A 14,969-nucleotide genomic window follows, 5' to 3' on the forward strand; every position below is an offset into this window, starting at 1 on the left:
CTGAGCTGTGTAATGTCCGCCACCGAACCTCAAGGCCTTCACCTCGAATAAGAAGACAGGTGCCCTGTTGTGGAACAGGGTAGAGAGGGCTTTTGGCTTACCCTGCAGTGCCCGTAACCAGGTCAGTCCAGCTGCAGTCTCCTCTCACTGCATTCACCAGATGTCTGGACTTAACCCCTTAAAGATGCCGGACATAAATGTACGTCCTGGTGAGGTGGTAATTAATGCACCAGGACGTAGATTTACGTCCTATACATAACCACAAGAATCGGAGCGATGCTCGGGTCATACGTGACAGGTCCCAGCTGCTGATAGCAGCCAGGAACCCGCCGGTAATGGCGGACATCCACGATCCCGCGGATGTCCGCCATTAACCCCTCAGATCCAGTGATCAATACAGATCACAGCATCTGCAGCATTGAGGTCACTAAAATGGATGATCGGATTGACCGCAGCACTGCCGCGGCCATCCAATCATCCAGAATGGCACATGGAGGTCCCCTCACCTGCCTCCGCTGCCTTCCACGGGTCTTCTGCTCTGCTCTGCAATCGAGCAGAGCAGAGCAGAAGATGACCGATAACACTGATCAGTGCTATGTCCTATGCATAGCACTGAACAGAATAAGCAATCGATTAATTGCTATAAATAGACCCCTATGGGCCTATGGGGGCTATTGAAGTGTAAAAATAAAAGTAAAAAAAAATTGAAAAACCCCCTCCCCAATAAAAACGTAAATTGTCCTATTTTCCCTTTTCACCCCCAAAAAGTGCAACAAAAAATATTTTATATACATATTTGATATCGCCGCATGCGTACATGTCTGAACTATTAAAATAAAATGTTAATGATCCCGTATGGTGAACGGCGTGAACGTAAAAAAAAAATTATAAAATTTTATTCCAAAAAAAATTAATATATATTTTTTTAAAGTTTTATATAAGCAAATATGGTATCTATAAAAAGTACAGATCATGGCACAAAAAATGAGCCCTAATACCGCCGCTTATACAGAAAAATGAAAAAGTTATAAATCTTCAAAATAGGGGGATTTTAAACGTACTAATTTGGTTAAGCAGTTTGCGTTTTTTTTTAAGCGCAACAGTAATAGAAAAGTATGTTATCATGGGTATCATTTTAATTGTATTGACCCAAAGAATAAAGAACACGTCATTTTTACTGTAAATTGTACGGCTTGAAAATCAAACCTTCCAAAATTTGCAAAATTGCGGTTTTCTTTTTAATTTCCCCACACAAATAGTATTTTTTTGGTTGCGCCATACATTTTATGGTAAAGTGAGTGATGGCATTACAACGGACAACTGGTCATGCAAAAAACAAGCCCTCATACTAGTCTGTGGATGAAAATATAAAAGAGTTATGATTTTTTGAAGGCGAGGAGGAAAAAACAAAAACGTAAAAATAAAATTGTTTGAGTCCTTAAAGGGGTACTCTGGCTCTAAGACATCTTATCCCCTATCCAAAGGATAGGGGATAAGATGCCTGATTGCGGGGGTCCCGCCGCTGGGGATCCCCGTGATCTTGCATGCAGCACCCCGTTAGAATCAGTCCCCAGAGCACGTTCGCTCCGGGTCTGATTACTGGCGATCACGGGGGCCGGAGCATTGTGATGTCACGGCTCCGCCCCGTGTGATGACATGCTCCGCCCCCTCAATGCAAGCCTATGGGAGGGGGCATGACAGCTGTGTATAGTAGATAACACAATAGAGGGCAGTGCACTGTGTATAGTAGATAACACAATAGAGGATAGTGCACTGTGTACAGTAGATAACACAAGAGAGGACAGTGCACTGTGTATAGTAGATAACACAATAGAGGGCAGTGCAAATGAATCTGGATAGGTTGGAGGTTTGGGCTGGGAAGTTGCAGATGAGGTTCAACATTGATATATGTAAAGTAATGCACATGGGGAGGAAAAATCCAGGCTGGGATTATGTATTAAATGGGAGAACAATTGGCATGACTGAAATAGAAAATGACTTAGGAGTCTTAGTTAACAGTAAATTTAGCTGTATTGACCAGTGTCATGCAGCTGCTGCCAAGGCTAATACAATCATGGGGGCATCAATAGGGGCATAGATGCCCACGGCAAGTAAATAATTCTACCGCTGTACAAATCACTAGTCAGACCACACATAGAATACTGTGTACAGTACTGGTCAGACCACACATAGAATACTGTGTACAGTACTGGGCAGACCACACATAGAATACTGTGTACAGTACTGGTCAGACCCCACATAGAATACTGTATACAGTACTGGTCAGACCACACATGGAATACTGTGTACAGTACTGGTCAGACCACACATAGAATACTGTGTACAGTACTGGTCAGACCACACATAGAATACTGTATACAGTACTGGTCAGACCACACATAGAATACTGTATACAGTACAGGTCAGACCACACATAGAATACTGTGTACAGTACTGGTCAGACCACAAATAGAATACTGTATACAGTACTGGTCAGACCACACATAGAATACTGTGTACAGTACTAGTCAGACCACACATAGAATACAGTGTACAGTACTGGGCAGACCACACATAGAATACTGTGTACAGTACTGGTCAGACCACACATAGAATGCTGTATACAGTACTGGTCAGACAACACATGGAATACTGTGTACAGTACTGGTCAGACCACACATAGAATACTGTGTACAGTACTGGTCAGACCACACATAGAATACTGTGTACAGTACTGGTCAGACCACACATAGAATACTGTGCACAGTACTGGTCAGACCACACATAGAATACTGTGTACAGTACTGGTCAGACCACACATAGAATACTGTGTACAGTACTGGGCAGACCACACATAGAATACTGTGTACAGTACTGGTCAGACCACACATGGAATACTGTGTACAGTTCTGGTCAGACCACACATAGAATACTGTGTACAGTACTGGTCAGACCACACATAGAATACAGTGTACATTACTAGTCAGACCACACATAGAATAATGTGTACAGTACTGGTCAGACCACACATAGAATACTGTGCACAGTACTGGTCAGACCACACATAGAATACTGTGTACAGTACTGGTCAGACCACACATAGAATACTGTGTACAGTACTGGGCAGACCACACATAGAATACTGTGTACAGTACTGGTCAGACCACACATGGAATACTGTGTACAGTACTGGTCAGACCACACATGGAATACTGTGTACAGTTCTGGTCAAACCACACATAGAATACTGTGTACAGTACTGGTCAGACCACACATAGAATACTGTGTACAGTACTGGTCAGACCACACATAGAATACTGTGTACAGTACTGGTCAGACCACACATAGAATACTGTGTACAGTTCTGGTCAGACCACACATAGAATACTGTGTACAGTACTGGTCAGACCACACATAGAATACTGTGTACAGTACTGGTCACCAGTGTACAAGAAAGATATAGTGCAGCTGGAGAGGGTTCAAAGACGGGCAACCAGGGTAATACGGGGAATGGGAGGACTACAGGACCCAGAAAGATTATCAGAATTAGGGTTATTTAGTTTAGAAAAAAGAAGGCTTAGGGGAGACCTAATAACTATGTATAAATATATCAGGGGACCGTACAGAGATCTCTCCATGATATATTTATACCCAGGACTGTATCTATAACAAGGGGGCATCCTCTACGTCTAGAAGAAAGAAGGTTTCTACATCAGCACAGACGGGGGTTCTTTATATGCCCTGTACTTTGGATAGGGGATAAGATGTCTAGCAACAGAGTACCCCTTTAAGGGGTTAATAATACAGATTCTAATGACACATAGTAATCATATGATGGTGTGTTCCATCCCTATTGCAGGTCTTTATCATCATTTCCGTCATCGTCTGAATTAAATCCACACCTCTCCGTTTTCCTCCCTTGTAGACGCTGATGAGGTGACGCCCGCCCGGGGCCCCGGGGTCATTTAAATATCTGATGAGTCATTTGTGCAATAACACCGAATAAAGTCTGTGCATGTGGAAAGGGCAGAGGAGGCGCGGTGTGGCGGTGTCTGTTTTAGCGCTCGAGCGTCGACCTTTCGGTCCCATTTACATATAAATAAGCATCTTATTACCTTCTCCTGAATCTTTGGTTTTTATGAGAATTCAGCGACTCTTACCAAACGGCGTCTCCGGTCCGTAAATTACCAATCAAGAAGAAGAAAAGAACGAATGGACTAACAATGAGAAACAATATCAAGGGAGTCAATGACGGCTCGGCCCCTGTCACCTGCAGATTATCGTGGAGTCAAAGCCGCAAAACTCACAAATAATAAAACTTGCTTAACCTCAGATATTGGGGGGGGGGGATGCTGGAACCGTGCCTTAAAGGGGCCATATGGTCTAATATAAAGAAAAAGGCCCCAACATTTGCTCCTAACACTGGGTGCAGGCTGTGGGGGTTGTGATGTCACGGTCACGCCCCTTGTGATGTCACACCACACCCCCTCAATGCCAGTCTATGGGAGGGGGCGTGGCGCCCCCTCCCATAGACTGGCATTGAGGGGGAGTGGTGTGACATCACAAATTACGTAGCTATTATGTCACGACCCCTGCAGCCTGCACCCAGTGTTAGGAACAAAATGTTCTGAATGCTGGGGCAGTGGAGTACCCCTTTAAAGGGTTATTCAGGCGCTAGACATCTAATCCCATATCCCAAGGTCGGCCATCATGCCCCCTCCCATAGACATGCATTGAGAGGGCATGACCTCACGTGTGATGTTATGTCACGACCACTGCCGCCGGAACCCAGCGTTTGCTGAGAATGTCGGGTGCTGCACGCAGATAGCGGGGTCTCAATGGCGGGACCCCAGCGATCAGACATCTTATCCCCTATCCTTTGGAGAGAAGATATCTAGGGGCAGAGTACCCCTTTAAAGGTAATCTGTCAGCTGCTATTCACATTCTATCCTCCTCACTCTGTTAGATGCCTTTAGGACAAGGAGACACATGGCGCCATCCATATATCTGTCTGTGCTTCTATAACGTAGGAAAATGTTTTTACTCTCTGGTTCTGAGAGAGGTGTTGCCAAGCCCCTGAAACGCTGAGGACTGGAACGTCCCCTAGCTCCTCCTTCCATCCCTATCCCTGCTTGGCTAACAGTCAGCAGGAAGCCGAGCCCTGTTTCCAGATCCCACACCTGCACACAATTTTTATATACAGTGCAGAAATGAGATTTAGAAACAGGGCTCGGCTTCCAGCTGTCAATCAAGCAGGGACAGTGATGGGAGGAGGAGCAAAGTCCTCAGCACTTCAGGGGCTGGGGAACGCCTCTTTGACTCTTTGCACCAAAGAATAAAAGCATTTTCCTATGCTATGGAAGCTCAGACAGATATATGAAAGGCGTCATGTGTCTCCTTTAGTGTTGCTCGCGAATATTCGCAATGCAAATTTTATTTGCGAATATTCGCAAATATAGCACTATATATTCGCAATGACGAATATTCGTTTTTTTGTTTTTTTTTCACAGTACACATCACAGTGATCACCCCTCTCTGCTTCCAGCTCGTGTGGTGTAAAGAAGGCTCTAATACTACTGTGTGAGACTGCCGGGCAAATCTTCGCTTATGCTAATTTATGTATATGCTAATTTTCGCATATGCTAATTTTCGCATATGCGAAAATAAAATGCGAATATTACGAATATGCGAATTTAGCGAATATATGAGGAATATTGGTCCATATATTCGCAAAATATCGCAAATTCGAATATGGCCTATGCCGCTCAACACTAGTCTCCTTATCCTAACAGCATCTAACAGTGTCAGCAGATGGAATGTGAATTGTAGCTGAGCCCTATTAGGTTAAATTCATGTTCAGTCTTAGTCCTGTGCAGCAGCCTCTCATTGTTTTCAATGGTATTCTGCTGCACTGTGCACACTGCAGAATTTCCGCGAACTCCAGACTGCATTGTCACTAATGGTGAGGAGAATATCGACGTTGTCATAGTGCCTATGGATTTCGGTGGCGCCTGCTGCAGATGGAATCTTCACCCAGAATATTTTCAGGCTTCCAATAGGGACTCAACAGAGAAGTGGCTGGGGTTATACCTACACCGGAAGTGCTAATTTTTTCCCGTAAAGACTATAGAAGTGAACAGAAATTATGGAAACTGTGAAGCAAAGCAAACTCCACTGTCTCCACCTCTCTGTTAAAGGGGTACTCCACCCCTAGACATGTTATCCCCAATCCAAAGGATAAGAGATAAGATGTCTGATCGCGGAGGGTCTGGCCACTGGGACCCCATAATCTCCTGGCCAGCACCCCGGCATTCTGAACATTTTAGTTCAGAACGCCGGCTTCGGGTGGTTGTGACATCACGTCACCCCCCCCCCTCCCCCCTCATGTCTATATGACGGGTGATCATAGCCATGAATGGAGGGGGCGTGGCAAGACATCATGAACACGAAAGCTTCCATGTTCAGTCCCAAGATCGTGCGGGGGTGGGTGAATGTTGGGCAGTCACAGCGGCCAGACACCCCGCGATCAGACTTCTTATCCCCTATCTTTGGGAAAGGGCATAAGATGTCTTTGGGCGGAGTACACAGCCAATTTTAATTTTTGCATTTGTTCTTTTCCGTCTCGCTATTTCGGAGGCATGACTCTTTCATGTTTCCATCCACAGACCCATATGAGGTTTGTTTTTTGTACAACCAATTATACTTTTGTAATGACACCTATCATTTTTACCATACAATGTGATGCGATTACGGTTGCGCCATTAATCATGCACGATTATAAACATTATATTTTTACAGGTTGTACAATTCTGCACGTGGCAATGTCAAATATGTTTATTATTATAATTTTTTTATATTTATAAAAGGTTGATTAAATTGTTTATTAGGGGAGGGGGTTTTATGTAATTTTACAAACATTTTTTTTTTTATTTAAGGACTCATTTTCCCATATTTCACAATTTTTGTTTTTGCACTTTCGTTTTTGAATCCTCCCCTTCTAAAAATCATAACACGTTCAATTTTGCACCTACAGACCCATATAAGGGCTTTTCACCAATTGTACTTTCTAATGACATCACTTATTTTATAACTTAATCTGTGGCAAAACAAAAAAAACGTATTTGTGGGGTGAAATAAAAAAATGCCATTTTGCCACTTTTTGGGACCCACGTTTCTACGCAGTGCACTTTCTGGTAAAAATGACACCTTATCTTTATTTTGTAGGTCCATACGGTTACATGGATACCCAATTTATATAGGTTTTATATTTTACTACTTCAAAAAATCATAACTACATACACCAAAATTAGTATGTTTAAAATTGTCACCTTCTGACCCCTATAACTTTTTTATTTTTCTGCATATGGGGCTATATGAGGGCTAATTTTTTGCGCTGTGGTCTGTAGTTTCTATCGGTACCATTTGTTATGATGGGACTTTTTGATCACTTTTTATTAATATTTTTATGGTATATGAAGTGACCAAAATTGCACAATTTTGGACTTTGGTATTTTTTTACATGTACGCCATCGACCACGCGGTTGAGCTAACCCTATATTTTAATAGTTCGGACATTTACGCACGTGGCAGTACCCCATATGATTATTTTCATTTTTTATTACATTATTTTATTAAAAAATTGGGAAATGGGGGGAATTCAAACTTTTATTCACATTTAATCTTTTTTTTTCACTCTTCATACTGTTTTTTAGCCCCCTTTGGGGGCTGTACCACTCAATCTGATTGCATATACTGATCAATGCTATGCCATATCATAGCATTGATCAGTGTTATCAGTGCTCTGCTGCTTCAGCCTGCACTGCAGGCTTGGAGCAATGGAGCATTGATCGGATGGCGAGGAGCAAGTTAAGTGCCCTCTCGCTGTCCTCTCAGCTGATCAGGACATCGCAAGCTGACGTGCAGGGATTCTTTCGTTTTAGACGCCATGATCAACTTTGATCGCAGCCTCTAAAGGGTTAATGCCGGGCATCGGCCCGATCAGCTGATAGCAGTCGGGACCCACCAGGTTTAAAGTGTTCTCCGCTCGTGAGAACGATTTAAACTCCAGTAAAGGCACTCAGGATGTACAGGTACGCCCTGAATCCTTAAGTGGTTAACTCCTTATAGGAGCCTATTATATCAAATCATTAGATTATATTCACTGTATATTTGTTTGCCTGTTACATAACATAGCACAGTGAGATTGGCATCCACCAATACGGCCTAGCTAAGCCAGGCCACATCAGTGCCTCGGCAATCAGCAGCAGGAGGCAAGTAACAGAACCCTTTGCTGCAATTTCAGCTAATCGGACCCCTGCGATCACATCATGGGGGTCCAATCAGTTCCATGGAGCTACCAACACCTTACACTTAAGACACTGTGATGGTCATTGATCTCAGCATCTAAAGGGTTAATGATAACAGCCACGGAATCACTGCTGTCCAATCTGTTGCTCTACAGCTGTTAAAAAACTAAAACATCCAGCATGCCGTGACAGCCTTCGTCAATCAGGGTATGCTGGGAGTTGTAGCTTAGTAATAGCTGGGAGGCCACCAGTTGAAGAGTACTGCACAGGGTAATCAATAACCCAGGCCGACCCTGATTCAGATGTCACGTTCACCTATAGTTCTGTTTATGAACCAGGAGGATCAGGATGAACATTACTCCCAGAAGGCAGAACAATACATATTATTTGTTTATTCCTCCGTATTCGCAGCGTGCACCACAATCTACAAGTGTAAAATCTGGGAACGTTAAGTGGGATGGGAGGAGGGTCCTTCGTGAGTCATTGTGTTTGACATTCGGCGCATGGACGACTCCCGAATTAATGCCGCCACAATGTCACAATTCGTTAGTTATTGAATGAGTCAGTGCTCCTGACATTTGACAATAAGGTGTTTATACACGGCGATGGAATAACGCGCTTATCACAGCTACTTAGATTTGCTATTGACTGGCAAATAACATAGGACTAATTCACTAATCCTCCACTAAGGCTTCACTAAGGGTCTGATGCAACGGAATAGCAGAGATGAGGTTGTCAGTGCGACAGCTGTGTGGTCACAATTTATCAGCACTAAAGATATCAAGATATGGGACTGCAGCAATACTACTCACTTGTTTGTGATGTTTTTTTTTTGTTTTTTTTCAAAGTATAACTTTATTAAGCTTTACATAGGAAGAACAAAATTGAACAATCGTTACAGTGCCAAATTCAGGTGTAGTAAACCAAGGTGCACGTTATGGATACAATCCCAGAATAGTCATGGTAGTGTTTCTGCAACCTGGTGATAATTCCAGTAAGCAGAAGATAGAAACATTAATATAACTGTCAATAATAGGCATCAGTAGACCTCGAACAATGCTTCACAGGTACCGTAGAAACAAACTAAGTTCAGACGGTCACAGAAAACACAGTCTAAGGACCTGAAAGAACATAAAAACTAGGGAGAGTGTATACATCAAACGGTAGTGTGAGGGTTTACCTGCGTGATTCCCAAGGAAACCGGTAGGAGGCACTGTTTATTGATGAACATAAAGGCTACAAAAAGCAAAACAGACATGGATAGAAGGGAGAGAAGGAAAAAAGAAGGGGGGGGAGGGAGCAAAGAGAGGAAATGAACGTAGAGGAAGGAAGACAGAAAAGGTCAGGTGTAGGCTGAACACTCACCCTTCGAAGCAGACAATCCTGGGGGCCCCCCAAGGCACCACAAAAGCATCAACACCAGTTGTCAAAAGTTTTTAATAGCTGCTTTTTCCTTAATGACTGGGCGCCCTCACTTCATTGTAGGGATGGTATTGGGCAGGTGATGGGCAGTACCTGGTTTCCCCCAGACATGATGCTGCCCCCACCATGATCACTGTAGGGATGGTATTGGGCAGTGCCTGGTTTCCCCCAGACATGATGCTGCCCCCACCATGATCACTGTAGGGATGGTGATGGGCAGTGCCTGGTTTCCCCCAGACATGATGCTGCCCCCACTATGATCACTGTAGTGATGGTATTGGGCAGGTGATGGGCAGTGTCTGGTTTCCCCCAGACATGATGCTGCCCCCACCATGATCACTGTAGGGATGGTATTGGGCAGGTGATGGGCAGTGCCTGGTTCCCTCCAGACATGATGCTGCCCCCACCATGATCCCTGTAGGGATGGTATTGGGCAGGTGATGGGCAGTGCCTGGCTTCCTCCAGACATGATGCTGCCCCCACCATGATCACTATAGTGATGGTTTTGGGCAGGTGATGGGCAGTGTCTGGTTTCCCCCAGACATGATGCTGCCCCCACCATGATCACTGTGGGGATGGTATTGGGCAGGTGATGGGCGGTGCCTGGTTTACCCCAGACATAATGCTGCCCCCACCATGATCACTGTAGGGATGGTATTGGGCAGGTGATGGGCAGTGTCTGGTTTCCCCCAGATATGATGCTGCCCCCACCATGATCACGGTAGGGATTGTATTGGGCAGGTGATGGGCAGTGTCTGGTTTCCCCCAGACATAATGCTGCCCCCACCATGATCACTGTAGGGATGGTATTGGGCAGGTGAAGGGCAGTGCCTGGTTTCCTCTAGACATGATGCTTATAATTGAGACCAGAGAATCTTGCTCCTCACAGTCTGATTCTTTAGATCCTTCTCTGTAATCTTCAGGCGTCTTTCAGGTGTTGTTATTGAGGAGGCTTCTTTCTGCCATGAAGACCAGATTTTGGAGACTGCAGTGATGTTTCTGGACCTTCTAGAAATTTCTCCCATCTGCACACAGGATCTTTGGAGCTCAGTGACCATTAGGTTCACAGTCCTTAGTTTGGGGGGCGACAGCTCTAGGAAGAGTCCTGGTTGTTCCTTCTTCTTCCATGTAAGAATTATGGAGGCCACTGAGCCTTTGGGAACTTTCAGTGAAGCAGAAGTGTTTTTTGTACATTCTCCAGATCTGTGGCTCCACACAATCCTGTCTCTGAGCTCTACCTAGTAAATATCTAACTCCCGTCCGAATTCATTATATCTTTATCAGATTAAAGTGCATGCACATAAGTAAATCACACACAGACACACATTGGCCCTCATTTACTATTGCAAACCCGACACGTTTTGTCGGGTTGTGCACCAGATTCTGCACCAGAATTGAAAAAAAAAACAGACTAACTCTCCATTTTGTTAAGAAAATCCATTGTGTTCTGTCTTGGCTGAGATATATGGGCAACAGATCTCCCCAAACATTTTACACCCCCCCCCCCCTTTTTCTGCTAACATCATATCTAATGCCATACTATTTTAGAATGTCATAGAGAATGTGGCTCTTAGTTGTTTGGCCTGACCTTTAAGAGCATCCATTGAGAAATGTATGACTCTCTGCTGGTTATAATAGATATAATGAATCCAGTCTACATTCTTGTTTAAGTAAATCCAGGGTATTATAGACTCAAATCCGGCTTTTATTTGATCTCTAGCTATAAATTCATCTGGGAACTCCCTTGGGACTCCTATAGCATTAATATACACATGGTTCCAAACAGGTGTCTGCACGTTTACTTCTGGAGTGTGGTTTGGGTTCCTCTGTAGGTTCGGTAGTGAAAATGTGTATGGGCAGAAGAGTCTTGGCTAATGTGCACTCCCCCGTCCAATTCCCTTCGAATAGGGTTCTGAGTTTCATATCCCCAAGCATTCCTCCCCGGAGCGCTCGCGGCGTTCACCTCCGTGCAGCGCCCCGGTCAGACCCGCTGACCGGGAGCGCTGCACTAGTGTCACCGGCGGGGATGCGATCCACATCCCAATCTCCTCACCTGCCCCGTCCTCCGTCTGCTCAGTCCGGCTCTCTGAGATTTAAAGGGCCAGTGCGCCATTGATTGGCGCCTGGCCCAATCAGTACCTGCACCTGTGCCTTCACCATATAAACCCACTTCCCCTTACTGTCATCGCTGGATCTTGTTGCCTAGTGCCAGTGAAAGCGTTTTGTGTGTTCCTAAGCCAGTGTTCCAGACCCTCTGCTGTTGCCCCTGACTACGACCCTTGCTGCCTGCCCTAACCTTCTGCTATGTCCGACCTTGCTCTTGCCTTGTCCCTTGTACCTCGCCTGTCTCAGCTGTAAGCTGGGGTTGAGTCGCTATGGGTGGAACGACCTGGGGGTTACCTGCCTCTGCAAGTCCATCCCGTTTAGACTCCATTCCCCTGGTATGGCCCACGTCATCACCCCACTGACACAGAGGATCCACCACCAGTGTCCTCGCTGCATACCTGTCCGGATCCTGACAATTCCTTTTCCTTATAACATTATCACCCACTAACATGCTTATTTCACCCCACTATTTTTACAGGACACCAAGGCTCACCCACTGATTCCCCTCATACAATGTCACATCCTAACAATCAGGTGCATACTCTTCTAGCTTCATCTCTACAGTGGTTTGATACATATGTACTATACATCACCATATCTAGACATCTCTTTCCTCACTTGTTCCCTGACACACAATCATGAGCTTATGGAACTGGGTAACAATTACAGAATCTGAACTAGGCACAACTTCACAGAAGGTTCTTAGTTATATTCTTTACTGCATCTATGGTTAGGTAAACAGTACAGTCAGACAAGGACATACTTATATTGGTCCACCTTAGGCAGTTAGATAAAGTCTACTCATATTCTCTGAAACCGGTAAGGTGGTTATGGAGTGTGTTGGAGAGGTACCTTTATTGTTTTACCTAGGTCATAACAGATGCAAATAATGATTCTTTCTGCATTGTTGAATCCTGAGGCTACCCAATGTACGGACATTGCTACACACATAGCTCCCTTCTGCTTAATGTATGGGGCCATATATGTTGCCAAGGGGTACAAGACTGTTGGCATGCACAGTTTCTTACCAACTCTCCAGTCTTTGCCCTGTACCACCTCTTTTTTCTTCCATTGGTCTCTCTTAGCATGCATTGCTGGTTCCTGCAAGAGACCTAAGCAGACAGATCCAAATTCCTCATCCACCTGTACACTCTGTACCAGAACTGTGGGAGGACAGGAGCACTGCAGCCTTGGCAGCCTTCCCCACAATCCAGTCCCCTTGGCTTTTGGAGTTGTTTCCTTCATGTGGGTCTGATCTTTATGATGGCCACCTTCTCTGGCAGCTCTAGGACTTTGAAGACTTGAATTACAAACTACAGATTCTACATTTGATTGGTTTGCCCAAGGATTCAAGAAAACTTTTACTCCAATAGGCCCATACTTGTGGTCCGTAATAAAAGTGTACCCGTACTCATTATGTCTTACCTTCAGATATCTTACACAACTAAGTGAATATCTTCAACTCTACTTTCTGAACCAACCAGCTCAGATCGAGTGGTTTATAAAAGTAGAACTTCATTCTATGAGTGATCACCATATATCCTGACTTATGTTTTATATATTTGCATCACTTGGAGTAAGCTTACATTTACAACTCAGAATCAACCATGGATTCTCTAATATTCTATCATAGCTCATGAATTCTTAACCTCATAAGTTCAAAACAATAAATCATAATCTGAGGGTAGCAAAGCTACCAAAGAGCAGTCTTCTTTTTCTGCATCTTCATATTACACTAAATTATCATTATAAAGTTATCCACTCAAAATTGATGTTATTCAAATAAATGCAATGTAGAATATATAGGTATATTACATTGGGTATACATGTACTATGAACATACTCAATTTCAAACAGTGGAAATATATATTTTCTTCAAGTCTAATGTGACTTTGTGTGTCAGGAGAGGGGCTGTCATTCTACCTATAAGCCCCACCTTTCTCCTCCCACTCCTCTATGTCACTGGTCACCGCTCCTTTGAGTTTGGGTGTTTGCTTTACCTCAGTTTAGATGAATACAGTCAGTTACAAATGTCTAGTAACTGACTAGATTCCTGTGTCACTTTACATGAGGACATACAATACACATATAACATGTAATAATATTGACATGTACAAATACTCAACGTACAACACACAGGGCCCAACACACATTCTCACGAAAATGTAAAAGAATAAAAAATCTACGGAGCTCTTTAAAAAATTGGTAAAATTACCTTCAATGCGCATTGTTTATGATGAAATACTCATTTGCTGACTTGAAATGCTTAGGTAATACAACATTATACTATCAATGAAATAGTGATCACTTTTTTTATATCCTTTATTTTATTTTTTTTGCCAAACTTCTTCTCTTGTTACTCCTATAATATAATCAGACAAATAAAAGGGGTACTCCACTGGAAAACATTTTCTTTTAAATCAACTGGTGCCAGAAAGTTAAAAAGATTTGCAAATTACTTCTATTAAAAAATCCCAATCCTTCCGGTACTAATCAGCTGTAGTATAATACATGGGATGTTCTTTTCTTTTTGAACTTCCTTTCTGCCTGACCACAGTGCTCTCTGCTGACACATCTGTCCATGTCTGGAACTGTCCAGAGCAAAAGAGGTTTGCTATGGGGATTTTCTCCTACTCTGGACCGTTCCTGACATGGACAGAGGTGTCAGCAGAGAGCACTGTGGTCAGACAAAGGAAATTCAAAAAGAAAAGAACCTGTGTATTATAAGGCAGCACATAAGTACTGGAAGGATTGGAATTTTTTAATAGAAGTAATATACAAATCTGTTTAACTTTCTGGCACAAGCTGATTTAAAATAAAATGTTTTACAAGTTGAGTACCCCTTTAATCACATTTCCTGATACACTTCATTTTTGGCATCCATCCTCTGCAACTGTGAAAACAAAAACTTATTAGGAAATTAATGAAATATCAAATAGTTTCAATTAATACCACATGGCTTTTCTTTTGTTCTTTACCAATCTAATAGGATCCATTACAACACAAACGCTTACATAAACAGTACAGAAAATGATACACTACAAGCGCTACCTAGGGGGGACACGATGAGGGTAAGCTGTCGATTAAAATAATATGGTTCCCTATATACCATATACAAAGGGTTAAAAGTATGAA

The sequence above is a fragment of the Hyla sarda genome, chromosome 5 (genome assembly GCF_029499605.1).
Source record: "Hyla sarda isolate aHylSar1 chromosome 5, aHylSar1.hap1, whole genome shotgun sequence".
Classification (NCBI taxonomy): domain Eukaryota; kingdom Metazoa; phylum Chordata; class Amphibia; order Anura; family Hylidae; genus Hyla; species Hyla sarda.